This window comes from Lagopus muta, chromosome 14 (assembly GCF_023343835.1).
Source record: "Lagopus muta isolate bLagMut1 chromosome 14, bLagMut1 primary, whole genome shotgun sequence".
Lineage (NCBI taxonomy): Eukaryota > Metazoa > Chordata > Aves > Galliformes > Phasianidae > Lagopus > Lagopus muta.
In genome coordinates, this window is record NC_064446.1 from 3,502,652 (window position 1) to 3,528,303 (window position 25,652).

Here is a 25,652-nt window from a genome sequence, read left to right on the forward strand (position 1 = left end):
ACCTCCAGAGATCATCGAGTCCAACCCCCCTGCCAAAGCAGGTTCCCTACACCAGGTAGCACAGGTCGGCATCCAGGCAGGTCTTGAACGTCTCCAGAGAAGGAGACTCCACCACCTCCCTGGGCAGCCTGTTCCAGTACTCCGTCACCCTCACTGTAAAGAAGTTCTTGCGCATGTTTGTGCGGAACTTCCTATGCTCCAGTTTCTGGCCGTTTCCCCTTGTCCTGTCTCCACTCACCACTGAAAAGAGTCCGGCCTCGCCATTCTGCCCCCCACACAGATGCACCCATCAGTAGTGAGAAATAATGGGGAAAGTAATTCTGCGGGTGTTGTTAATTGGGCTTTGCTGCATGGAGCTCATATATCTGATCTCCTGCATCTGCAAGGCAGCATCCTGATGTGTTTCTGCAAAAGGTGTGACATCTGTACCAAGAATAAAGACAAAACCCTCCCTGGTAAGAGGAAGCTATTCTGGGTGACACAAGAAAGCTGTCAGGAAATCAGCAGCCTGCTAAGCTCTGCAGGCTAAATATTTGCACTGTGGTATAGAGAGCTAACAGCTTAGATTTGCTACTAGGAAAAAACAACACTTTCATAAAGTGGTAAAGATGCACACGTACGCCTGCTATAAATATTTACAGATCGCAGCAGTCGGAAAAGCGAAGCCTGGGTGCAGCCATCCCTTCAATCCGGCCGCGGGCTGCAGCGCTCCGGGCGCAGCCAACACCGCCCTCTGCTGCACGAGAGCACGAGGCGCGGCACCGCGCCAGCATCCGCCTCTGCATCAGGACGGAGTGCTTTTACAGCGTGCACGCGGCAGAGGGCGCTCTTATCTACTGCATAAAGCCGAGCCGAAAGGATTCCCCGCCGCCAGGACGCCGTGAGCTGAGAACCGCGACAGCCCGGGCGAATTTAGCGAACAGAGCCAGAAGCACCAGCTCTATGGAAGGAGGTGCGGCGCTTTCGGTTCTATACACTTCAGGAGATGTCACTGAGACAGAAGGCGTGGGTCAGCAACCCCAACAGTGCGGCATCAGCAGCAGAGGAAGAACTCAAGCCTGAGAAAACTTAACATACACGTGGTTCAAATTGCATCAACACCAACTTTAGCTCCTCTTTTGCAGAGCAAATTAGACAGAGCAGTAAGAACTCAATCCATTCAACACATGGGCTGTTGGACACAGGGCTTTCCATGAAAACCCTGAACTGAGGACACAGCTCCAAGCTGCATCTGCTGGAGCTGCACCTGCAGGGAGCACAGCACTTCCAATGGCAGCCAGCATTCGCCAGTGGGGAGCGACAGTGGGGAATAGAAGAGCTCTTGCTTGCACAGATTTGCCTGTCAACTCTGGAGCGAAAGCTGAGGTAGCAGAATGGTGCCTTAAGTTGCACATAAGACACAGAGATGTGTTATTTCATAGTCTGTTTCTCCAGCAGCTCCTGCTGCAAGCATCTGAGACCTTACATCTGCCAAAGCAAACTGCATCACATCTTTTTGAGGGTGAGGGAGGTAGTGGACAGATTCAACCTAGAAATCGTTCCCTCTTGTCACACAGACTCCACTCTCAAACTACTGCCAAAGCCTGCCATGGCTGTTGCTTTAAATCCATGTCAAACCCAAAGCTCTCAAAGGAGCAGTCAGCAGCACATCCCTTCTGCAGCCCAGAGCCCAGCTCTGAGCCTTCCCTGCTGGGGAAAGATGAGCAAACCTCAGGTTACAAATGTTACCCAGAGTGATACTGGCAGCTACTATGTAGGCAACAAATGAAGCTTGCTGAGACTGCAGGCTGAGCACAGAGAGGGTACTTCAACCGGGTGATACACAGCTAAGCTGGGAAAACTTTCCTACAGCTGTTAGTTTGTATTCCTTCAAAAAGTAATCGAAAAACTATAATCACCACCATCAACAAAGAGAAATCCATGAAGTCTCATTAAATCCAAATCCGTAGAGCTCTGTAAGTTCCTGGACTGCTGATCTCTGGAGGCTAGAGTTAATTTAGGGAACCTGGCTGTGCCACTCCTTGGCACCTGCACTGCCTGAAGATGAGATACCAAGCTTAGTCAAAGCCAGGAAAAACATTTTGGGAACCGCATACTTGAAAGGAAGTGAAGAAAACAATGTAGCTGTGATAACTCTGTGAAAACAGGCAAGAATTTTCGTAAGTTGCAGCCTCAGGTTTTATCTACACAGCAACAGTCAGGAAATGACAACTGAGTTGCTTTCACAAGTGGCTTTTTCATTTAAATCATGCATTACACCCAGTTGTTCTTAATGTTGACCATCCTTAGCCAAAATTCAAGCACCCTTCCTCGGATTCAGTTATTTTACTTCAAAAGTGAAGCAAAAGAAAAACTGAGTACTTGAATTCTGACCACCAGGCCAGGCTGTGCAGCACCCAGCACAGGGCAGACCACAGACGCTGCCACAGCTTTTTGCTTATAAGTAAGGCATAAAGTAATAACGCCCCCAAGTGAGTGCTGTATCTGACTAGGAGAGTGCTTTTAAATTCTATTATTTTTCATTCAAGTTTCATTACTGCAGGAAGAGGGGGAAGAAAAGCAATTAATGTGAAGAGATAATAAACAAAACCCATGCAGATAAATCACCACCCGTGCTCACTTGATCCATTGCTACAGGCAAGGCTAATGAGAAGCAAGGCCTGCTGAGTTTTGTGAGCAATGCATTCTACAGCAAAGATCAAAATCTTAAAAAACAAACCCAGAATTTATTGAATCATTTACTGCAATTGGTGACACTGCAATAAGCACATCAAGGTGCAGCATGCTGTCCTCCTGCCCACTCACAACAACCACCCACCACAAAAACCAGTCAAACCTATTTACCTAGGGGCAGAGTATTGCGAGGGGGGGGAAATGATCAAATTTAACATTGAAAAGATATTCCTGCCAAATCCCAATCTTTCTTCTTCTCTACTTTCCCCCCCCTCTCCGCCCCGTTATCTTTTACCAGCAGCTTTACGTAAGTACTTGCAAAAACATACTGCGGATTATTTGAAGTTGTGGGTGAAAGCAGAGTGCTGTGAGGACAGCCTGGCTGCTGCCAGGACTTTGGCACGCTGCACATCAAATTCACAACATTTGCCAACAACCTCCGTGTTTGATGCAGTGCAACAAGGGAGGTGGATGTGCAGTTAAATAAGAGCAGTGGGCCACATGGCACAAGTGTGTTTTTTGGAAGTGCCTCTTGCAGGAGTTCTCCCCCATTGCTCCACCAGCGAGAAAAGCAGTTTCCCAAAGGTTCCAGCTCCAAAAGTCTCAAATAAACCTGCACCCACAAAGCTCCCAAAGCTCTGTGGTCCAAACCCTTCTCTGGAGTAGGAGCTGTTCCTCTGCCTCGCTGTCCAAGGAAGGGGCATGGTTGATGCCTGTCCCTTGCACAGCTTGGCACTTGTGGCAGGAGGGAGATGGAAAGAGATTTCTCTTGTAACCCTCTGCATCAGGCTTCACAGGAACCACACATGGTTGCTCTTTTCCTTCATTTTCTTGGCACCTTCTCACTGTGGGCACTGAGCTGTTTGCACCAGCTGCGTCTAAGCACTGAACTGCTCCTCTCCTCATGCTGGGCAGGAGCAGAGGGCTTAGTGCCGGGATTCCTTTTTCCTATCTGGAATGGGGAAGAGAGGAAGAAAGCAAGCACAATGGTCCGTTCACAGGCAGAGCCAGATGACCCAAGAGAGAAAGTCACCCAGGGGCTCAGCCTGGCATTCACATGGGGCATCCATCACAACTCACAGTTATTCATTAAGTACTCGCAAGCACACAGACCATTCTGGGAAGGAACTGAGCACCAATCCTCGATGTAGGATTCCTCACTGTACATGCTTAGAGCCCTTGGAAAATAAATTATTTTTATGAAATACTCCATCGTGAAAATGCAAGCACAAATTACAGTTTGATTGCTATAAATGCCATCAATTATTTATTTCCCTTGCAGTGGTTACAGACACAACTGTTACGTTTTAAAAGCATCACACAGACAAGATGAAACATTTAAGCAGCTGCACACTAAGGAGAGGTTGATTTAACCAGAATTTCCTATGTTCCCCACAGGAATTAAGTTTGGTAGTCAGCACTTTCCACAGAAGCCTGAGCTCATTCAGAGCTACTGGAAGCAAAATGTCACCCTGGCCATTAAATGCACACACAGAGTGGCACAGCACAACACGGCCAACCGTGTGCAAGTCTTAGAAAGAGACCATTTATGAGTAATACTGTGCCCAGAGGCAACACGGAACTTCCAAAAACCAGGGTACAGATAGAGAGAAAACAGGGCAGAGCTGCCATCTCACAACACGTTCATGCCCCAGTTTCCTTGGTCAGAAAAATCTCTGTTACTCTTTCCTACATGCATTTGATTATTAGGTGTGCTCCTATGCCAACCTGTTCTAATTATACAGATTACTTGGAAACAATGTAGTCCGGTTAATTTAGTTCCAAGGCTGCAAAACTGTACTTTGTGCTGATTTTCTTGCATCACTGGTGCACCCTATTGGTAGGCCTCTACACAGACAGCAGGCAAGCATTCTTTCTTCAGATTTTCATACACCAGGAGAAGTACAGCCATGCTCCACTGGAGTGTGCTATTTGTTTGCAATATGAATATCAGCTCGTGGTATCCTGAGGCTGCACCCACTTGCACACTGCTGTGAGGATCCGTGGCAGCTCCTGCCCTAATACAACTCTGTGGGTGTTGCAGACAGTGTCAGGACTCCATCAGCTGCCCTGTGTCAGCAGCTCCCCCAAGTGCTGCTCCTCTCATAGCAAAGTTGACAGGGGACCCATCCCACACAGACCCTCACTCCAACCTCAGCCAGCCCTATGGCTAACAGGACTAGTAAGTGCCTTGAACTGCTACAGTTGCATGCCTTTCCTTTGGCTTGCTTGTTCTACAGTTACACTCATTAGCCATCACATCAGTTAATTATAACAGAGAGCAAAAAAGGGCAACAGCAGTCTCTCTAGTTTGACTGAGGACAGCGGAGGATCTCAAGTTTGCTTTATTTCAGAGGGGGGGGGAAGGAAGAAAGAGCATTGCTGTTGTGTAAATATTCCATGCTTGGGTAACTTTGCCTTCCACAGCAAATACTGAGAGCCAAGCATCCAACAGCATAAGCTCATCCTGATGCAATGGAGCCAGCACTGGGCTTAACTACTTGGGAATGTGATCCTGAGGACCTGCAGTTACAGTGCCTGCTCATGCAGAACAGAGTCAATGCAGGGAGAGGTAAACTTTTAAATTGAACCTGAATCTTTTATTCTCTCTTCACAGCATACATTAATGGCAACTACTCTGTATGGCTGCAAATTACTTAAAGAAGCACTCACTTCTAAGCTAAGTCAAAATCCTAATGCTCACCATACTCGTTCTTTCATTCATTGCTGTGTTAAATCCCCATACTCTCAGCAGGCATCAGAAAGAAAAGGGACCACAGTCACTAATTTAAAAACCTTTGCTCCTGTGACTTGAGAACATCTTCTTAAGGAACTTGCAAAGAAAAGGCATTTGGGTTCAGCGGGAGGACTCCTACTGCAGGAGTCAGGATGCTCAAGTAAAGCCAGAAGTGTCTCAGTGAAGTTTCAGAAGATTTACACATGAAATTACAACATAAAATAGAGAACCAAAAAGACCTTGCATAGTAGGACAGAAACACAGTTTGCTAGCTCTTCACTTATTTAAAATGAGAAATGGGAAAAGTATTCAAGGAAGCCTGAAGCTAAGAAAAACAAGTTACGGATTTTGAAAGATAAATTACGAAGTGGAGCAGCAATCACATGAAGATGAAGGCGTGAATTTATCCAAACCTTACAACAATATTCTGTGTCTCCTCATCTTCTAGCCATTGTGTATCCCCCGCTCAAAATCACTTACCATCCAGCCTCAAACTGGCCAATACCTGGGGCTCTGACAGCCACGCTGCCACTTCCAAGAATCCCAACCTCCTCCAAGACAGCAGCAGCTGTGCTGCTCTTCACAGTGAGAGGAAAGGCACAGCATGCCACGTAATGTCCAGCTCTGAAGAAATGCAAACAGCTGCCGTGTCCAGCAGTGCCTCAGGGGCTGGTGCTCTGCCTGGGACCACGGGCCCAGCAAGGCAAGGTGCTGGCAGGCAGCACAACTGCCCTGTCCAGGGGCTGCTGGGCAAGAGGGGAGCCCGAACGCATCTCTGTGGGGCACTACAGCTCCCTAAGCAGATGGCAGCCACCGCTCTACTCCAAGCGGGCAGTGACAGGGGTCACAGCCAGAGCAAAGAAAAACACATTCAGCTTTACACTACCAAGTTCAAAGGTTATGATCAGACTGTCTTCTTCCTTCACATTACCCAGTCGCACATTGTGTAGCTGTAAAACAAACGGACTGCCAGCAGTTTTTACTATGCTCTGTATAGTGCATACATAATGAAAACACAATCTACTGCCCTAGCCCACAAGAGGGTACAATTTGTTTTTGAGATGAAGTTAGCTTGCTAATAGTGGCTGGCAGCAACTGCTGTTGCTGTCATAATGATAGTGCTTTCTTATTTTATGTCTCTATTCTCTACAAGAATCGAGGTGCCTCGTCATGAGCTAATGCTGCCATCCAATAAAACATTAAAAGAGGCATTAAGTACAGCGCCTTGCCAAAAGCTATTGCAACTACAAACAGGCAACTACAAAAGTGTCTAAATGACCCTGCTTAAGAGTCTGGAGTATACTAAAGCAAATGTTCTTGCTTAGGATGTCCACCACATGTTTCTTACTGAACACTGGGGTTGAAGGGATCAGGGACAGGTCCTTACCATGCAGAGACTAAGACTGAATTTCCATTTTCCTGCCAGTCTAAATGGCCAGAGGCTGCTTTAGTCCTAAGCACTGCCATAGATCATGGATGCCTCCCTATGGTCCCTGTAAGCTCTGAAGGAACAGGTGGAGCAGCAACTTTCCTACCACTGTGCTGCACACCCAGCACAGATGAAGAAGCTCTTTAATATTGCTGCTGTGAACTATCATTAGGATTTGTGTGCTCTTAAAATGCACAACGGAAAGAACAGAAATAGGGGATAACAATTTATCCTCTGTAATCCTCAGGGATGTAAATATCCATCACAAAAGCAACTCTAGCTGAAGACACAGAAGAGAGAGATGTTCATTAAGAAAAACAAAAAGGGCTCCGTTGGCAAGGCTGAGCTGAATGTACATTGCTCACTATAGAAGGAGCTTGTGCATCCCACAGGATGTTAAAGCTTCTGAAGAGATCTAGTAATGCCTAGAGCACAAGAGGCAGCTGTTGCAAGTGGACACCCCAAGGCAACCATGATGCTTTGGGCACCCTGTGTGACAGCATACAGAGCCACGTGCCCAATGTGGCTGGAGCAGCCCAGCAGTCAGGAGGTGCTCACCTGCAGTTCTCAAGTTGCTCTGTGTCATGAAAGGCAGGGCCTGTGTCACACAATTAATGGCACGGTTGTGTAGCTGCCATGTATCAATGGCCAAGGCCAGCAAAGTTCACTGGATGCTTCAGCACCATCATCCTAAAATGGAGCAGCGGCTGCACTACAATCATTTGCCAAGGCCCTATTGGCATGTGTCAAAAAGGAATCATGCTGCTCACCACATGAAGAGGTTCTGATGTGGTGATCACAGTCTGTAACTTATTGACCAACAACTTCACCAAATGTTTGCTGACTTCAGTGTGTGCACAAAACCAAGCAGTGAAAAGCAGGGATAGGAGATGCATTTCTCACCCGCGATTTCCAGTCACTGCAGTTCCAAACGACTCCAAGTTAGAGCAGCTACATGGACATCAAATACAAGTAACAGTTCAGGCAAGCTGGACAGTAAGCAGAAAGAGGGAAAAGCATCTTTTGTTTACTCATTGTAGCCCTCTCTATCGGTAAGTTACCTTGTAAATTAAATGAATAGTAAGAATGCAGCAGATAACTGCTCCAACAGCCGGGTCAGAGCCTCAGCTGATCATCTCCAATGATCCACAGAGATCTGCAGCCAGCACCAAATGCTGCAGCCTCAGCACTTTGCTTTTCCCAAAACAAATATTGAAACTTAATATTCAAACTCCCCAGCGTGCATGAAGGAACACATTATTTTCACAGATTAATAATTACCATTTTCTTTCTGCACTGATACATTATTATAAGCTTCAGAAATACTCTAAAGGGGGAGAGTTTCCCCAAAGCTGTATTAAATATAAAATTCATTAATTGTAGCAGAACACCCTTTGTATTACAGACTGCACTTGGCTACAGCTTGCTATTGGGTTCACGTTAAGATGCTTTCTTTCTTGAGAAGAGTTTCTTTAGAGGATGCGTTAGAAGACACCACTCCAAAATGAACCATCTAAGGGGTGGGGGTAAATAGAAGTAATCACTACATGCTTAGAGATATCTGTTGAAAGGCGTAGTTATTTTACAAACATGAAAATTGTTTCCACAAGATTGCTAATAACGTCCTGACTCTTCCATGTCCCTGTCCCCAGAGCTGCATCCCTCTCCAGAGGGGCTATCAGGAAAGCAATTGCAGAAGGTAAACCTGTGAGCTCCTGCACTGCATGTGTGCTGGGAGGATACCAACCACGTGGTACCTTGCCAATATTTTCCATAAGAAAGGGAGTGAATACTTTTCATTAGCTCAAAACGTGTTGATCTCGAAGTGATACAACATACTGATAAACATTCTAAGAGAATATGCTACTCGGTTGCTTGTATTTCTTCATTATCATTTATAATTAAGAGTATAAATGTACGTCATGCTTTTTCTGTGTTTTAATACAGAGACCGTGTGCTGGTTTAAATGATAAGGCTGCTGATTTAGGAGCTGGCTTTATTCCAAGCAAAAAGAGGAGAAGTCCCAGGTAAACTTGTTATAATAAGGTACAATTCCTGAGGAACAGTGTCAGTGAGTTTTGAAAAAATCCCTATAGAACAGACCCCACTGACCTGATCTCTACTAAAGCCTATAGATCACTATTAAAGAATCTCCTCTCTGGAGGGTGGGACTTGCTGGCTAAAAACACAGATTGTCAGCAGAAATCAAGGTCGGTGCTGAGGGAGATGTCACCCAGCCAAACTGATAGTATGAAGCACTGCTGCCAGTCTCCAGAGCAGACAGTACTTGGGAGTTGAGGCCATGCTGCTGCACGAAATACATGACCTTCCTTAAGCTCTGTGCTGGGCTTCCCTCCTTTTGGCACTGGGTAAGTAAGGCATACTGCAAAGAGTGCTGCACAAGGCTAAGCACAATGAGCTCCTGCTGTGGCTTCACTGATGGAGCAGTGAAGGTGAAGAACCAAGTATTGAGCAGCAGCCCCTGCACAGCTGTCCTGCTTTATTTCTGTTTTACAGCATTCCTTGTGAAAATATGAGGGAAAGCCAGCAATAACATGGCTGCTAAGTGTTTAAAAGTGAGCATAACTTAAATTTGCTGTAAACTATACTTACAGTTGCTTGGAAAGCGTAGCAAGCCTTTGCTGTCTTCCTGGACCAAGTTTCTAAGTGCCTTAGCATAAGGCTCAAGCACTCCCCTCATCCCATTGCTGGCAAGTTTCAACTGAATTTGATAGAGAAGTCCCCAAGTGCATGGGAAATACTCCTTGGGGAGAACTATGGATAATGGCACCTAGGAGTTAAACACTGTACTAAATCAAAGCAAAACACCTGCCCTACCTGCCCTGCAGGCTGGGGCACCCTCACACAGCTCACTTACACCAGTGTGCCACTTGTCTGCCAGTTTGCTGCTCTCCTCAAGGCTAGCAACATTTAAATATTGTGCTAGAAGAGCAGCCACAATTCAGACACCAGCTGGTATGGGCTTTTTTTTTACTGTTCATAACATTGTTTTTCACGTTCTCCTGACAAGAGTATTTAAAACAAGGCAAAAAAAGAAACTAAATCCAAGTGAAATTCTACACAGTGCACAAAGATAGCGCAGAGCAGGGTGGCTGATGGCTCTGCCTAGTTTCTGGCTGCTGTGGGAAGCAGCCTGCAGACAGAATATACTAACAGGGACACGCTTGGTAAGTTTTACTTACCATCTTAAAAATAACTGCTTATTTTTCCATATTATAGTGTTGTAACTTCTTTTTGAGAGTACAGGTTCCAAATGTACTGGTTTGCTGACCCTTTCTTTTTTCTTACCAGTACAGATAACAAGAAATTTGTTTCCCAGAAAAGACACTATAGTTGAAACGACACTTCTCATGTTTCTATAGCAAGAATCACTTGGTCACATAAGTCACATCTAAGAAACTTTTTCCTGTAACCATTAGCTTCAGCACAGAAACATAACTTCAGCAAAGCCAATAACAAATTTAGTTCAAATTCAATACAAAATTTAGCTGGAACAGCCCCACTGACCATGAGGAGCAGCTTAGAGATGTGGTCAAGTAGCTCGCGGAGCTTTGCTTTTTAGTCTGCTCCATTTTACCTAAGTAAAGGCATTCATGGCACCAACCCAGGAAAAGGGACTCCTGGATCCCAGTCTGCCCCTACACAGGCTTAGTTCTTCACATAAAAGCATGTTTAGTGAGTAAGGATGCACAAAGAATGCAGCCTACCAACTCCCTGTCTGAAAAACTTTGACTTTTGGCTCTTCTAGGAAGTAGGAGTAGACAGTTTGTAGAAGTTCGATAGAAGTAGAGTTTGGATATACCCAAAAGTGTATCTCCCTGCACATGGATCTCCTCACCCTAAATACGTGTTGTTAAATTCCTGCAATATTGAGTATCAACCCTTTCCAAATGCTTCCTATTATTTCTGTCATTTATTCTATGGGTGTCCACAGTAAAACTCTTTGTTCAGAAACAAAGGGAGATTTCTTCATTTAAAAGGAACATTTTCCAGCATTATCTCTGGCAAGCAAAATTAAAAAAAATAATTACATGTTTATTTCAGCCTAAAATGATTCTTCATTTGCCAACACTGGTACACAGCTGTGAAACCAAAAGCCCTTCACAGCCCTGCTTGTGACATCTCCAAAATCATCGCAGAGTTGGGACCCAAACCAGAAAACGCATCCCAAAATCATCCCAGTGAGCAACCATGGCAGTAACTATTGTGTTTACTTAAGCACTGCTCCTCCAGGACAATTCAGAAATTTGGGTAACCTGCAAGTTTAGGTGCAGTATCCTCTTTCTGTCATTCAGGGTCATACATTCATCAGAAATAGATAATGGGACTCCAGGAGGATGGAAATTGCACCTAATTTTACCTCAGCAATGCTCAGAAGAGACTCTCCAGTTGGAGAAAATCCCTGATTGAAAAGAAAAAGCTTGACTTGCCTCCCCCTCTTCAACTGCCTGTAGTTTTCTCTGTACTTTCCTTGCGAGCCATTCACCTTACAAACTGTTTTCTCTTGAACATAAAGATCAACTCTTCTGTCAGGAATTCAGAGGCAATAAAGCCCCAGGAACCAGAAGCCGCTTCTTATCTTGCTCACGACAGAGGTGCAGAACATAACTGAGATGTGAGCAGGGTGAAAGTGCCCAGCCCTGCACACCACAGAGCCATGAGCCCAGGCTCACTCCTGCAGCCTCACAGCTTTCCAAAGACCAGATGCAGGTGTTACTGAGGTAAGACAGGGGAAGAGGGAGCACCTCAGCATCAGCTCTGATAGGCAGAAAGGACACAGGAAGCTGTTTCTTATTGCTGTGATTTCTCTTATTTGGACATGATTTGTGAGTTTGACAATGCAGGACAAATTCCAGCTCCCTCAGAGAAGTACTGCATCCTGCCCCATGACTACCAGCGTGCCAAGTTCACTGTCAGCACTTCACAGCAACAGTTTAACAGTTTAAGTGGTTCAGTGTAAACAGCAAGAAACTCCTACCTGTCCTACAGGGTAAACATGATTAGGTTTGATTTGATCTGAGATAAAGCGGAACCACAAGCAAGAAATGCTCTAAATGAAGACAAACCAATAGTTTAAACCAGAGAAGAGTTTTACACGCATTTAACACCTCCCACTGCTCTCAGAGCTCAAACTCTACAATCAGTAGTAACACACAGAGGACCTGCAGCCTCAGGGGCCCAAGGAACAGCGAGGAGATTCCCCAAGGCACCACGAAGGAGCTGGGCAGGAGGGGCTGCAGCTCTGCCTTTTCAAGTCCCAAACTAATTTTTCAGCTCCTACTCCCTGATCTCCAGGGCAGCAGGATCCCATCTGCTAGACCTGACAATTCTGTTAGTCGGAAAAAAAGGAATAAAAGTAACAATGGAAGAACACGAAGGAAGTGCTGGAGTGTGCAGAACCAATTCTATGTAACATCTGGCTCATAGTTTAACATGAGGTCTGCAGCTGAACAATGCTGCAGTTTATTGCTCTGTGCGAAGCCTAATATAAATCTCTTTGGAAAAGGCAACTATTAATTAGTCCTAATGAGAATAGAATTTGCTTTCAGCGGGCTTACTTTATTGAAAACAGTGGAAACAATTGAGCTGAATAACAAAACAAGCTGCAATTAGAAGCTGAATGTCCACTGGCCCTAGAGCAACATGCACAGCTGATTGCTAACAATGATCTACATTCCCCCATACTTAATTTTTACCATAATGAAGAGATGCATGTTATGTATCCTTTCAGACATGAACCTCAGGTATTTTTATGTCTTGGAACCACTTATGCACCAAAATGCTGTCTGGAATCTGCAGCAGCAGATGTGGGAGGCAGTCAGGACACCTCTGATGTTCAGAAAAATCCAAAGCATTTCTACATGCTGAGCTCAGTGCTGCTTGAGGAAGGATATTTGTTTATACAGGCCACTGCTATGCACAAAAACATCAGGTCTAAAACTGTTGAGAATTGGAAGAAGTAGGTAATTGGCAGAGGGAACGTTGTAGGTTGCTGGTGAGGATTAGAAAACCAACAGGACCTCACAGAATACCAGGTCTTTGCAGAAACAATGAACTGACATTCATTCTTCCAGGAACCCAGTTTCAGGCCTTTTTTCAGGTACTGCTGTCCTTTTCTTGCCACCAAGAAAAGGGTATCAAAGTGAAGCTGCCCATGGGGAGCAGCCGTGAGGGTGATATGTGGACAACTTTCTATTCTATTTTCTGTGACTGACACTCAGGAAAGTAAAAGGACACTTATTTCACTCCCTACACCACTTGTTCCTCTTAAACATTTGCCTCGTAACCATTTCTCACACCTTGGCATGCATGGCTGCACGGACACAATTGTGTGTGCAGGGTGGGGAGGAAGTAAAGGAACTAAGCTGAAAATAAACTCAGAAGCAAGAATCTGTCCAATGGCCATAGAAGGTTAATGGACTACACTGCACAGCTGAACTACTTGGGCAGTAATCAGCAATCCCAGGATCTGCTTTATTTCCAAGCAGTTAACACTCCACATACACACACCATAATTTGTTATCCTCATTGATCTCCTCTGAACTATTTCTGCATGAAGCCACCCAATGTGAAAAGAATATTTAATTTGTTACAGATTTCTTTCTACCGATGTCATTTACCTGGACCTGAGCAAGGCCTTTGACATGGTCCCCCACCACATCCTCATCTCCAAATTGGAGGGAAGTGGATTTGATGGGTGGACGACCCGATGGATAAGCAATTGGTTGAAAGGCCGCAGACAGAGGGTGGTGGTCAATGGTTCTATGTCCAGGTGGAGGCCGGTAACAAGTGGTGTCCCCCAAGGGTCTGTCTTGGGACCGGTGCTCTTTAACATCTTTATTAATGACATCGATGAGGGAATTGAGTGCACCCTCAGCAAGTTTGCTGACGACACCAAGCTGAGTGGTGCGGTTGATACGGTGGAAGGAAGGGATGACATTCAGAGGGACCTCGACAGGCTGGAGGGCTGGGCTCAGGTGAACCTGATGAGGTTCAACACGGCAAAGTGCAAGGTTTTGCATTTGGGCCGGAAGAACCCCAGGCACCTGTACAGGCTGGGAGGAGTGGTCCTTGAGAGCAGCTCGGCAGAGAAGGACCTGGGGGTCCTGATGGATGAGAGACTGAATATGAGCCAGCAGTGCGCTCTGGCAGCTCGAAAGGCAAATGGGATCCTGGGCTCCATCAGGAGAGGGGTGGCCAGCAGGGACAGGGAGGTGATTGTCCCTCTCTACTCGGCTCTTGTGAGGCCCCATCTGGAGTCCTGTGTCCAGGTGTGGAGCCCTCAGTACAAGAAAGACATTGAGATTTTGGAAAGGGTCCAGAGGAGGGCAACTAAGATGATCAGGGGGCTGGAGCACCTCCCCTATGAGGACAGGCTGAGGGAGTTGGGCTTGTTCAGCCTGGAGAAGAGAAGGCTGCGGGGTGACCTCATTGCAGCCTATCAATACCTGAAGGGAACCTACACCCAGGAGGGGAGTAAACTCTTCAAAAGGGCTGACAACAGCAGGACTAGGGGAAATGGTTTTAAGTTGAAGGAGGGAAGATTTAGGTTGGATGTTAGGGGGAAGTTCTTTACTAGGAGAGTGGTTAGGCCCTGGAACGGGCTGCCCAGGGAGGTTGTGGATGCCCCGTCCTTGGACGTGTTTAAGGCCAGGTTGGACGGGGTCCTGGGCAACCTGATCTGAATATGTATGTTTGGTGGCCCTGCTAGGCAGGGGGGTTGGAACTACATGATCCTTGGGGTCCCTTCCAACGCGGGTGATTCTGTGATTCTGTGATTCTTCAAAGTTTCATCTTTCCTTTACCACCTTTGTAGTCATTCTCCTTCCCCAGCTTCAGTGGCTCAAAACACAAAAGCAGAAAATCATTTGTTCAAACCACAGTTTTTCACAGAGATGCTTTAGCTGTGATTGAGTTTATAAAAGGACCATTCAAAGGCAAAGTCATCTCAGAATTCTCATCCCTGGAATCCCTCAGGAGCACATCAGCATACTGATCTGCCTTCATGACTTTGGTTTCTGCATACCCTATTGACCCCCCCAATCCTGTCTGCAGCTGGAAAGGCAGCACCAGAGACAGAAATGGAAAAAAAATCAAATCAACAGGCATCACTAAGGTTGTGATCTAATGCAGTGCAGTTGCACAAGAACCTAAAAAAGAATAAAATTATGAGATCTGATTCCAGATGCTCTCAGTAATGCTGATTGTGTTCCAGAGTTTTATTTCCAATATTTCCAATGGAAATTAACCTATCAATAAGCTTTCTCACTATCTTTTAACTTTAGAGCATGACCATAGCCACAATTTATATTCCTTTCCAAACCCCTTCACATAGCAAGAACTGTTCCAACGCTCGCTTGCTGAACCTTGGCTATTTGCGGTACTCTGTGTCCTTGGGGAATACTTTAGGAACTACAGTCAATTTAATTTCTACATGCAATCAATATTAAGATTTTAAATAGCTCCCATTTTTTACCAAAGTGACCTGATGTAATCCAAAAATGGAATCAAAATGGAACAAAAATGTAATCGGGACTTAACAAAGATAAAGAGCTGTCAGCAGCTGGAGGTGCACACTTCAGTGAATAAAAGAAACTTTCCACATCAGAAAACAAGAAACACTGAAGAATGTTACAGAGTATAAATTTCCTCATCACCAATGAACCGACTGTTCTTTACTCCCTTCTATTCAGAAATACTTGAAGCATGTAGCTAGCAGCAGCCAAAGGCAATGCAAAGACTGGCCAAGCCCCAGGTCTCGTTACAAAGGTCCCAGACACAGCCCAGCCCTGCAGAGACTAAAACCACCCAGTACACATGCTAGAAGGGCAGATCTTCTTCTCACCCTAAATTAATAACTAAATTATTTCCAATTTTCTCCAATACACACACAAATATAAATAAAGGTTATTTGCATTTTCTTTTCTTATTTATTCTACAAATAGGCATAGAAATACAATCAGGCTATTGAAACTGCGAACCCTACTTTCAAGAATGGCTTTGTCATGGCATTTATGTTTCCTTTATAGCATAACAGCTATATAACAGTGAAGTAAGAGGTCCTGCAGGTTTAGGGATTCTGAAAACTCGAGACAGTCTCTAAGGAAAAAGTGTTAGTGCGTGAAATTAAACTACATACAGAACTGTTACACCTGAAATATTTAAGCATGACTTTATTTGTGATAACGCCATATCTTCAAAATCTGCAGTAAAATAAATATTGCCTGAAGAACAAAAGGCGTGAAAAATTGCTTGATGAAGGTGACTGACACCTCCCATACACACCCAGACTTTATGATTTGTCTGCAGGCAGCCCTGCTTTATTCAACAGCCAGTTTCTGTCTGATTTAAATGAATAAATAAAATGCATCTCTTGAACACAAAACAGGTATGAATTTATGGTTTGTTATCATTTTTTCTCCCCACGTTTCTGCTGCCTCATCAGTTCCCTGACCAAAGACAGGGATATAACAGGATGCTTCAACTTAATGGGTTAATGCTGAGCCCCAGTACTAAAAAGCCCAACAACCCCTAGAGGAAGGAAGACAATATCTAGGAAAAGTATTCTCTTCCAACCTGGGAGAACAAAGATTGGCTGGGCACTTTGGAGCCTAAGAGTTCCTTCCATATAAACCTCCAGCACCCCCACGTGCAACAACCAGACATTTCTTTTTCAGGCAGAAAGCAGGATTTTGACTTCAAGTTGCAGACTTCTCAGGAGTCTCATACTCAACAATCACCTCTCTTACTTAAAGCATAGATTTGGTAGCACCAAAATAGTTAACAAAGTGCAAACTCCCTGATTTCTGGCACATATAAGCAGGTTTTAAAAGATACAATATCAAACCTTTTGAAAATACGATTTATCTTTTTGAACTAACTTTCTCTTATATAACTGTAGAGAGATTTACTTTGAGTCAAAAAATTTTCTCAAACATACACTTAGATTGGTTTGGCAAGATTGTTTAAATTGATGTGCATTGAAAAGTACCTAGTAGCTCTGTATAAGTGTATAGTCTCTTCCCTCTTTTTCAACCTGGAAGCCAATGGTTTTCCTACAAGGTTTAACTGTGCAGAACTTCCAACTGTTAGAAATGATGCTCCAAGTGAGATAAGCCAGGCATGCGGTCTGTACTCAATATGCAAACCTGCTGCTGGGAAATCATGCATTCTCTGCATTTCAGCTCCTTTACTAAATGCAATAATGTTATCACTCTCCCATCTGTTGCCTTTTTTTTTTTTCTTCCCTTTTCTGGAAACAGCAAACATTCAATATTTAATCTTCAGTCACAGTGAGGCAACTAAAGCCATGTATGAGCAGTATGTATGGCACACGTGTGCTGTACATGGCAGCCGAGAGGAGAGTTAATTACCTAAAGTAAAACCTGAGGGTCCTGTGACTGCTTCAGGCACAATACAAGACTCAGTGCACTTGCTGGAGCAAGTCAGCAGCACAACACAGGGCTTCCTCACCCCGCAGGGCTCCAAGCAGCACTTGGAACTTTAATGGAACTCCTGCCTGGAAGCAGCTCCTTGCTCACAGCCCTGATTTACACACGGCTGGTGAAGCTCTCCAGACCATCAGGTACACAAATATTTACATGAACATTTCAAGCAAGGACCACAAACCTGAATCTTCAATGCTACGTTATTCTATACCGGTATATCAAATATATATCCCTGACTTTGGCAAGTTTAGCCACATTAGCTCCATTTTTTAAATATTTAAGATGACTTTTACTATTGAAGACAATTGCTTTGTAAGATGTTTTATAACTATGGCAGTGCAGATTCACAAAACACACCAAGGAATGTTTCTAACAGTAAAAGGATGCTGACTGACATGGTAGCTAAATATTTAGGAAGCAAAATGCTTTAATAAAACATGGAATCTCACCCTGAAGCAGTAACTAGAGATAACATTTTCATCAGTGCTATCAAAATTAACTAAAATTAACACCAAGTGGTTGAATCCATTCAAAGGTTACAAGTGCTTTTTCCCCACCATGAACACATTGCAGCCCAAGATGTTTGTCCTGGGGAGAAAACTACAAACTTATAAAGTACTTCTTTCACAGACTAAAGCTGATATAATGCAGGGGAAAAAAGAAAAGGTAGTGACAGTTTCTGTGATTTCCACAGCTCTCAATGAAAAGTTCTTTAGAAACCACAGACCTTCATTTGAAGGAAATGGACTGCTGCCTAGAGAATAGGAGAGCATGTGGTGAATTTAACCCTTTTGTACTGAGGCACAGTGTGGACCTGGATACAGCATCTAACACCTCCATGGAACTCATCCCTTCTATCCAACTGCAACTAAAATACTTCATTCATAAGCAAATGACATACCGAGGCAGTTTAGGAAAGCTGCTACCCATTCTGCAGGTGAAAGCATCCACCACATAGCCTGTATTATATTTCCAGAGAGCAACCTGCTTGTAACCTCCTTCCTGCAGTCTCAGACATCCAGCCCTACATTCACACACCTCTCACTATTGCTCATCACACACAGTGACTTGGAAATAGGAGGGGTTTACACACAGCACAAATCTCAGATCCTAATGAGCCCAGATCTACCAGGAACTAGATGACATTAAAACACACCTAGCCAAATTCTTCCCTAATAAATTTTTCACAGAAGTAGAATTCACTGAAAGAAAGGAAGGAAATAAAAATAAAAGGTCAGAGTCACTGAAGCTCCCAAACCCTACATTTCCTTTGTGATGTTCAGAAAAAACATGTATGTATGTGTGATGCAATAAATGGTGTCCTCAAAGTGGATAATGTGTTTGGCAAGGGCAGTGAGAAACAAGAACAGGTAGCACAGAACTGGGTGCCTCACAGGTTCCTCAGCACATTTCAAGAGTCAGCATCCTGCTGGGTTCTCCAACTAAATTGCTCCTGTCAAGAAATGCTTCCTCATAGCAAATGCTTCTGTGAACAGCACTGCAAACTCAACACATCCATGGTGGGTCAGCCTGAGTGTCACTGTTTTTGTTGGAGCTGCACCTCACTGCTCTTGGCCCTTCCACTCTGCAGCAGCACCAATCCAGCTCTGGAAATACAAGTTATGTGAATCACCTGCTCACTGGCGTAGGTGTCACAAGGTGAGGAAGATGAAGCAAAGTGCTCAGCACAAAGTTGCACAGAGCAACTATCAAAAGTATTGGTCCAGAGTATGCTGATTGCTCAGACAGTCCACCTTGAAGGCTATGCTCTGCTTTGCTCAATTCAATGCCAGGCATGAGAGACTGCTCCAGTATGCTGCTTGGCACACAGCTGGGCTGGGCCTCCCTGCTGAAGCAGCCATCTCCTGCGAGACTGTATCTGCTGCACCAGGGCATGCTGCTCCTACAGCAGCCTTTCAAGGACAACAGACGAGCGTGAATCTGATGAGCAGCATCTAAATTACAACCTGAACAGGCCTGCTGGCACATTGCAAACACCTGTTTTCGTTGCTGATCATTTCCTCACTTACAGTTGTCATTCGGACAGATAAATCTACTCATCTATTAATTAATCCCCAACTCCTTTTATTGCTTTCTGACAAACAGGTTAATTCTCTTAAATCTACTACACAGACTTTGCATAAATAAGCTCTTCAGGAACAGGGGCTGGGGGACAGCTGGAGGTGGGACCTCAGTGAAGGCTATGCTGACTCCTTCGGGACCATACGGTCACTAAAGCCCAGATAACAGCATCTCCTGCACTAATACTGTTGGCTGGGACACCTGCCATGCTCTTTTTACTACTTTTGCTACAAATAAATGCAGTTATACACAACAATCCAAAGTAATTAAGCAAAAAATAGCTAGAAGGCTAAAAAATGAAGTTAAATGCATTAAGTGATCCCCTTCAGATATTTCTGCTTAGAGGCATCCATCTACTTGCTAATAATACAGGTATACTGCTACACGCAAAGGTATGTGGCTTTGTCCAAAGAATAATATTTTAAATGCAAAACAAAGATCATCTCCACATGCCTTAGGTATGAGCAGACAGAAAGAAGCAAACAAAGTGTAAAGGAAACACAAAGCAAAGTGTAAAGAAGCAAACAAAGTCAACGTCTGCAAACAATGTCTTGTCTTATGGTGCTGACATAAGACAACAGCTGAGCTCTAACCTGGCTCATTTCTGTAACACAAAAATGCAGATGTCCCTTTCTTTCTAATATCATTTGAGAATTACTGTTTTAAGTTACTATTCAATGTTTTAATGTCTGCTAAAGCCAAGTTACTGAAAAGTGTAAGAGCAGACACAAGTTTGTTTGTTTTTATTAAAATGCTTTCACTATCTGGTAAAGAAACAGTCAGTGGCTAAATACATCTCTATAAAGCAAAGCCACAGAAGTCACTGTCACCATCCTCCCCATTTGCAGGCTTTTCTTCACAACTTATAATGCATGCAAAATTGCACCTTCAATTATATTTGCTATTCAACAACTACTTAGTTTAACATTAAGTATGAAGTCAATTTATGGAGGAGAATGCTCTATAAGCTTTGAGACCAGCCAATAGACATTCAGGATAGGTAAAAAACAGCACAGTCTGAGCCCTATATTTCAAAGCTTGTTTTCCTATTTGTTTGCACTTTCTTGAATCCAAGCAGCAACACTTCCTAGCTCCTTAAATTTTCCCTCCTGCTCAGGCTTAGTTTACTTACCAGTTGCCATGTGCAGTACTATGCCATCATGTCAAGAATTTGCCCAAACTACTCAAAATAAAAACAGTGATTTAGTCTTACACAGAAAAAAAATAATAATGCAAGTTGGTCACAATCAGGATTCCATTCATCCTCTCCAACTTTAATTCAAAATATCTTTTATTCATCAGCCCATCTATTACTGCATCTATTTTTGAGCAGAAACAAAATGTTTTAAGGCCACTGAACACAGACATGTAAATGAATTTAGCCTAGACCAGGCTGATGTAATACCAAAATGTGAATGATTCATTTTCAGAGAACAGACTTTTTTTTAAAAAGAAGCTTAAACATAATGGTACACACCAAGATGATTAAAATTAAGTGACAACCGAGTAAATATTTATGAGAATATTTATGAAGCTTTCTGCTCAACAATTATGTACGTCAGAGCTTCAGAGCAATGCGTTCTTCATTAAGGCAGGCGAGCTGAAATGCTCTGATTTTTGTTCCAGCTCCTCCCCCAGTCTACAGCAAACGTTCCTATCGACCTGTGCTGAAGTTTCTGAATTGCAGAGGAGGACCTGTAACTTCAGTTCATGCCTTGCAGCACCTCTATGTGTTCAGAGTGGCTTTTCAACACATTTTGCCAACAGTAATTTCATGAAGATGAAGCTGTGGAGCTGTTGCTAGACGTGCTGAGGAGAAAACTGATAGTAGATAGACACTGGTCTAGTTTGTCCCTTATCACCTACACAGTTCCAACACATGCACATTATTCCCAGAGCAATACTTTCACAGAATCACAGAATCACCCGGGTTGGAAGGGACCCCAAGGATCATGTAGTTCCAACCCCCCTGCCTAGCAGGGCTACCAAACATACACATTCAGATCAGGTTGCCCAGGACCCCGTCCAGCCTGGCCTTAAACACGTCCAAGGACGGGGCATCCACAACCTCCCTGGGCAGCCCGTTCCAGGGCCTAACCACTCTCCTAGTAAAGAACTTCCCCCTAACATCCAACCTAAATCTTCCCTCCTTCAACTTAAAACCATTTCCCCTAGTCCTGCTGTTGTCAGCCCTTTTGAAGAGTTTACTCCCCTCCTGGGTGTAGGTTCCCTTCAGGTATTGATAGGCTGCAATGAGGTCACCCCGCAGCCTTCTCTTCTCCAGGCTGAACAAGCCCAACTCCCTCAGCCTGTCCTCATAGGGGAGGTGCTCCAGCCCCCTGATCATCTTAGACTTTTTGTTGAAGAGTCTTAATGCCAGGTGAACATGGGGTAATATTCCTTTTTCTTTCCACAGGGATTAACCCCGCTACCAAGAAATCCAGGGCTGCTGAACAGAGCTAGATTGCCACTAGACAGGGTGTAAAGCAGCAGCATGGATTTTTTGGACATTCAGTTGCTGTATATTGCACCTATTCCGATTTCACATCTAACTGAACTCACACAACAGACCACTCATGATTTGCCTCTTTTACTCCGCTGGTGCAGAAGCAGCTCTGGTTCCATCACCACAAGGATGCTCAGACGAAGCTTACACACCTGGGTGGTGCCAAGGCTGCCATGACTGCCACCGTCATTCCTGCCAACCAAAGTACCACAATGCTAGGCCTCACACATTGAGGAATACATCTTCCACTTACGGTTACTTGGTCTCTTGTGCTATGCTGAGCTTCTAATCCCAAACAGCATTACAAGGCTAAAACTGCACAAAAATTTCACCACAGTCAATATAAAATATATATATTGTATCAAGAGCATATCTAGATTTTCTTATCTAGTTAATTTTAAGAAAGAAATAAGCTATTTAAATTTTCTTCTGCAACAACAGGGAAAACCGTATAAAAAATAAAACCAGATCCTAAAAATAATTATTTTGCTAATAAAACAGGCAGTTGTGTCTTCTTCAGCAAGAAACAGTGTGAAAACAATGAAAACAATGCTGCTGCTGTCTATGAGTTATGAAGGTACATGTATAATAAACTTACTTTCACTTCTAATAAGAGCACATAATGCAACATTGCTTAAAGTTCCTCCACATATACAGAATTTGAAATTGCTCCTGCTGGAAGTACCTGAATAAGAAAATAACTACATCCAATGGAAGCATACCTGGACATCCATAATGCATAAAAAGATGCTAATGTTAGCAAAGGTAGCAATAAAAACAACTTTTTAAATATTATTATATTTGTGAAGGATTGTCCTTGCTTTGAAAGAGTCTTGAGGAACTCTCAAGTTAGCTCATAATCCTCCCAATATCATCTGTGTGCAGCTGGAAAAGATACTCATTCTCTACTGATGATGACATACAGGTGTTTTTTCCTTTGATACAGACTCAGCGTTATTAATTACCTTCAGTTCTTTAAAGCAGAGGCTGGGTTTCTCAAATGAAACATCGTGGAACACGGCACTTCCCCTGAACACAGTGCAGTCAGCACAGGTTCCCTGCCCTGCCGCAGCCCACACAGCGTGCTCCTCCTCCTGAACTCCCTTATCCCTGCTGATATCTTATCATCATGCTTCCTTTCTAATAACTCATTTCCAGACTTTCTCTCCTCTTGCTTTAAAATGACAGGAGAAAATGAGGTGTGTTTTCCCATACATAGAGATACTGTCAAACACACCTCAGTGCAAAGCGATCTATTTTTGCTTCTTCTGATCCTCAATAGATCAACTATTCTTAGAAATAAAGTGCCAGTGTAATTAGACTAATGTTGGAAATGATGGCTGTTTTTGAGAAAAACAGGTGATTAAAATGACAGCAATTAAAATTGTGTGAACCAAGTCCTACAGCGCTCAACCTCAAGGGAAAAAAAAAAGCCAAAACATGACTTTATACAACTCTATTATAGAAGGAGGTGCTGCATGCTCCACTCAGAGGCTAAACTTGTTCCAGATATTAAAAACTGTAAATTAGGGGTAAATTATGGGGTTTCAGGACATCAGTGAGCCACATCCAGAGTAGCAGAAAGCGTGCAGGTTTTTGTTCTTTCTGATGGAGTTTACATAGAGTGCCTGGCCAGTGAGACTGGAGGAGCAAGATGCCCAAGAACCAAGAGGGCAATTTTTGCATCTCATCCGTGCAGAAATGATCTGGTGTTTTCACAGAATGACTTGCTCCTCAGTTATATCCATACTGAATAAAAACTGTCACATACAAGCTCAAATTGTAGGCATTAAAGAAATAAGAACTTCAGATGAATGCTACACAGAGCAGCCTGCTTAGGGAGGCTCAGTCTCAAAATAATGTGACAACAGAACACCTCCCACGTGGAAACATGAGTAGTGTATCACAGAAAACAAGAATAAAATAGAATAAACTAATGTGAGATCTACTAAGTGCAGCAGATGCTTACACATCTGAAACTGCTTTTATGTCATCGGGATCCATCAGAAGGAGGCTCTGTGCTCTTAGAGCAGGATGTGATACTGGAAAACACAACCCCCAGCAGTGCAAAGGAATGTTTGCTGACTTAAGAAGAGGATGGACAAAAAAAAAAGACAAGAAAAGGGGAGGGCAGAGGGAGAAAACAATGCGAACAGAAACGATGCCAAGTCCTCTCTGCATATTCTTACAGAAAACAGCTGCAGGAATATAAAATAACTGATTAATATTAAACATGCAATTTTCACGGGAAAGCTTTCTGACCTTAACTGACAGGCAAATTCATCTTCCTAATAATAAAAAGGCACACACAATTTCCTGAAAATTGCTGAAATTTGAAGATAGCTTCCTCAAATTAACATAAGTTAATGACCATAAATGATTTAATAACAACAGATTACAGACTCAATCTTTGCAGACTCCATCTTGCACTTAAGGACCAAAGACCTCTAAAACCAGTTTGAGGTAAAGGACTTCTTCAGAAGTGCTTTTTTCCTTCACATCTGAACTGAGCAATGGCAGAGAACATAAAAATTCTATACATGCCTGTCTGCTGCAATTCAGCAGCAATGCTCTGCACTGAGGCTAATAACTGATGCACAACAAATAGGTTGAAAACATGACGATGAGACAACCTCCCCTGTTCTGTGAAGCTGTTTCACAGTGCCTGCTCCATCCCACTGGCTCTTAACAAGAACCCTCATCTCAGTGACCAGATGAAGAGCTTCTGCTGACTCCAGCCTGCGTGGGCAGCCCTTCTGATATCAGCAGTTGAGGTCAGTAAGCAAGAAGGAATGCTGCCCTCTCAACAAAAAATAAAACACTGTGGACTCTGATCATCTCCACTGGAAGCTGTCTTAGCAAGTCCTCAGAATCCTTCACCTCTGGTAAATTTCTTCTTTCAGCAAAGGACCAGAGCTGCTAATCCCAGACAGCAAGGCAAACATTGGCCTGGGGCCTGGGGTAACTGGGGTGACAACCAGCTTCAAAGAGCCCATAATGAAGTCAAGTGACTGTGAAAGTAATTTATAATCCTAGAGACATGTCTTCATTTAGTGGCCCAGGTAATAAAGGGGAAAGAGTATCTTAGGTTATTCTTTTCTTTATGTTATCTCATTTTTGAGGGACACACACATCAGTGCAACATACATTATAGGAAGACTTGGCTATGCTCACATAAATATCCTAATTCCCAAAATACAAAAGGCTCTGTGCTGCTCTAAATACAAAATACCAGATATCAGCAGGTATCTTAATCTTCCTATGCTTAACTGTCAGTCTCTGTATGTTTTCTTTATCCTACCTTTCTTTTTAAGCCACTTAGGATTTGCCCTCCTTAGTCACCAGTAGAAGTGCTGTCAGCATCCCTCAGTGAACCTGGTATTTTGATTTCCAGCTCTACCATGAAAAAAAGTCACTTTGGCTCAGCGAAATTCAACCTGCAAATCAAGGACATGCCTACAAAAACAGAAGTTTGAAACTAAGGTCATAGGTTCTCAGGGAGGAATTTGATTCAGTAAGTCTAAAAAAAAAAAGTTACAGGAAGAGAGCAGGATTTTGCAATCTGCACTTCAGAAAAACAAACAAAAAACCCACAAAAAACAAATACACAGAATGCAGCACAGCTCAGGTCTCTGTCCTAAATAGGCTTCAAAAGTGTCTTCCCACAGGCAGCCTTACTATTTCCTTAAAAATAAAATAGAACCTTAAAATAAACAGTGTAAACGTTATTTAGGATTTACTACTAGCAGACACCTG

The 25,652-nt window shown here is 43.6% G+C and overlaps 1 protein-coding gene across 1 annotated transcript in view; it reads right to left on the bottom strand.

Annotated features, from left to right (window-relative positions):
- The window catches only part of KCNIP1 (potassium voltage-gated channel interacting protein 1), a 265,634-nt gene extending 240,353 nt beyond the window's left edge, over window positions 1–25,281 (bottom strand). Inside the window, exon 1 of the mRNA XM_048961114.1 lies at window positions 25,198–25,281. The gene's annotated coding sequence lies outside the window, so the exon portion shown is untranslated. The remainder of the gene's footprint in view (window positions 1–25,197) is intronic.
- Window positions 25,282–25,652: the final 371 nt, after the last annotated feature.